The sequence below is a fragment of the Octopus bimaculoides genome, chromosome 10, assembly GCF_001194135.2.
Source record: "Octopus bimaculoides isolate UCB-OBI-ISO-001 chromosome 10, ASM119413v2, whole genome shotgun sequence".
NCBI classification, from domain to species: Eukaryota; Metazoa; Mollusca; class Cephalopoda; order Octopoda; family Octopodidae; genus Octopus; species Octopus bimaculoides.
Window position 1 is genome coordinate 23,608,060 of NC_068990.1, and position 3,508 is coordinate 23,611,567.

At 34.1% G+C, this 3,508-nt stretch overlaps 1 long non-coding RNA gene across 1 annotated transcript in view; it reads left to right on the forward strand.

Moving 5' to 3' along the window:
* The first annotated feature begins 1,169 nt into the window (after window positions 1-1,169).
* The window catches only part of LOC128248881 (uncharacterized), a 55,297-nt gene continuing 52,958 nt past the window's right edge, over window positions 1,170-3,508 (forward strand). Inside the window, exon 1 of the long non-coding RNA XR_008265014.1 lies at window positions 1,170-1,271. This is a non-coding gene — a long non-coding RNA (uncharacterized LOC128248881). The remainder of the gene's footprint in view (window positions 1,272-3,508) is intronic.

Consider the following 3,508-nt stretch of genomic DNA (forward strand, 5'->3'; position numbering starts at 1 on the left):
GGTTCAGTCCTAGTGCATGACACCTTGAGCAAGTGTTTTCTGCTAGAGCCCCAGGCCAACCAAAACCTTTGTAGATGGTAACTGAAAGAAGCCTGCCTTATATATATTGCTATACATATAGATATATGTGTGCGTGTGTGTATATGTGAGTGTGTAGTAGTCTTGCTTTGAAATTGTATAATAGTGGTAAACGAATGTCACCATCATGCAAGCAGTGCCCTTCCTTTCCAGTGTTCCATAAAAATATGTCCGGTCATGGGTAAATATTGCCTTGCTTGGAAACAGATGAGTGTTGGTGACAGGAAGGGATTCCTGCCGTAGAAAACTGGACACTGAATGTTGATGATTAAAGTTTTAGGAATCGCTTCATTTCTTTTTGTTATTTTACTTTATGCAAGCTTTTTCTGATATGATTAATCAAAGTTATTGAAATACCCTACTTCAGATGAGTGAATCAATGGAAACCAAGGAAACTAATGGAAGTTTTTCTAAGAAAAAGAAATGTGCTATTTTCTCAATATGAGGAGAAAGAAAAGACAGAATTCTGTTATCTTACATTAATAGTTTGAGTCCATGGTTAGAGAATGTTAGACATTTCAAGTTAAGAGGCAAACATGTATGATCATGTATATTTATACATATAAGCATGCATAGCAAAAAACATACATACACACACACACAGACAGACACATACACACTTATATTAATAGTTTGGGTCTATGATTAGATAAAGTTAAACATTTTAAGATAAGTGGCAAACCCATACACATGTATGATCATGTATATTAGCATATATAAACATACATAACAAAAGCATACATACATATATGCACATGCATGCACACACACACAAATATACACACTTATATTAAATATACACACTTATATTAAATAGTTTGAGTCTATGATTAGATAAACGTTTTAAGTTAAGAGGCAAATTCATATATATGTATGATTCTGAATATTAGTATATATAAACATACATGACAAAAACATACATACATACATATATGCACACATACACACACACACAAATACACACAGACTCATATAGAATAGTGCTATGCTAATTTGCGCCAAGTACACTTCGTAAAGTGGTTGGTGAGTGAGTGAACACAAAATACTGTTGAGAAGGCCTTTCAGCAGGTCAAGGACAAGACAACATCTCTCATGTTGGAGCCATGATTGAATGTATGCAGTACACTCTATACTAAAGTTGGTGATAGGAATATTATGCAGCCATTAAAACCAAGCTAAAATGATATGATTGAGTGAGTTGTGCCTTTTCTGTTCACCTGGGAGGGTAGCAACCCCAGAATAGGAACTGGCTTGGAATATGAACGCTTGAAATGAATGTGATGACATGCCCAGTCCATGCTGAGAAGAGGTTATACACATATATATATGTGTGTGTTTATTACATACATATAAATATATATATATATATATATATACACATACATATATATATATATATATGTGTATGTATATATATGAGTGTGTGTTTGTATATATGCATTAAATGTATATACAATTACACAAACATATATATATATATAAATATCTATGTGTATGTATATATGTGTGTGTGTTTGTATATATACATTAAATATATATATATACATATACACATACATATATATAAATATATATGTGTGCATGTATATATGTGTGTGTGTTTGTATATATATACATGCACACACACACATACATCTAATTATTTGTTTATATCTTTGTTTTCATAGCATGTATATTTCTATCTATATATGTTTGGTTTTATTTTGATCTCATGTATGTTTTACGTTTTGAAGTTTTTTTTTATTTTTCTAAATTTTCTTATCAGTGCAGCAGTTCCTTAAATATCGATTGTCATAAGGCTAAGCGAAATAGAGAAGAGAAAGAGTGAGGTACTTGTTTAAAAAGTCACCTGAGGAAATGCAATCTGTACTTGTAATGCAAGACAGTTGATTGTTATAGGTGACTTAAAACAATTGTAGTGGATTTGAATAAAGAATGTCGTGAATTCCATTCTCTTTGCTCACCTTAAGTTGCACATGTTCATGCAATCTGCAGTTGTTATTCTGCACATAAACATGCAAAATTTTAATTTTATGAAACTTCAACCTCTTTGCAAGTTGTATAAGATGCATAATTCTGGTAAACTAGAATTTCTCTAATATACTTGTCAGTGATGAAGATTCTTGCTGCATCTGTACAGATGCAAACAATTACTCAGAAACACAATCTGTGTTTTGGTGAAATATATATTTTACCTCAATAAGTTGGCTGTGAATGAAACATCAGTCTAGATATGCATTATCAAATTCAGTGAAATTTAAATAATCACCTGAGGAAGTGAATTCTACACCTTAGATGTAAAATAATGATTGCACAATATGTAACCTCTGTATTATAGGTGTAAGAATGTGTTGAAACACTTGTAGTGATTTGAAATAAGGAACGCAGTTAATTCCATTTTTCTTTCATTTGTCTATTTTACTTTAATATTTATATGCTTCATATATTTTCGTTTTTGTTTGTTCTAACACTTAAGGCACCTTGACTCTGAGTTATCTTAACCATTGAGGACAGTTGCAATGTAGACAGTATCGCAGAATTTGGCAGCAGAGGGGAATCCAGGAATCATGACCAGGATGTGGTCCAACCTCAAGAGTCAAAACGCATGAGGTATATGTGTATAAGGGGACTTCTCCTAAGGTCTTCCACAGTTCAGCTCTCCCTAGGGTTCCTTACTAGCTGTTACCCTGCCCTCAAACGTGGTGAGAGCTAAGCAGGGATTTGTAATGTATATGAATATTTCTTGTATATGAATGTATATGACTATTTCTTAGGTTATGGGGCTCTAAAAGTGGTCTCAAGGAGTAGCATCTCTGCCTTCTTGAGCTAGGTTTCCACCATATTTCTTAAAAATCATGGTAGGGGCCTTGGTCTCAGGACCACTCATGTCTAGAAACTGAGGTTGGGGGTAAGCAAGGGCATGCTCCTCAGAAAATCCAGCTCCAAAAAAGCCTCATAATAGCAAAGGAGAATGGGCACCAGCCAACCAGCCCAAAGGTCGGGGTGGGATGCACCTGACTACCTTGGTTGCTATGGCATTGGGGTAGACGGCTACCCCTGTTAATGGGGACAAAACCGAGATTTAAAACACTGGATGATGATGATGACAATGATGACAATTTCTTGGGGAAGTGAAATGACATTGAAACAGAGGTGTGTGTGTGTGTGTGTAAAAAATATAAAACAAATTAAAGTTTCCAAATAAATTCTACCAGAACCTTCATTCTCGTTGTATGAAACAGAGATGGTAATAACACACAAGGGCTAAGTATAATAATAATAATAAAAAGACAAAAAAAAAAACCGAAAAAGACCTCTAACCCTCGTTTCCACGCCATTTTTCTTCCCCATGAGTTATTCTGAAACTCTGCCGAGTATTTGTTTTGATTGGCAGACACCTTAGGTCTATAAGAAAGGGTCTTAGTATTAT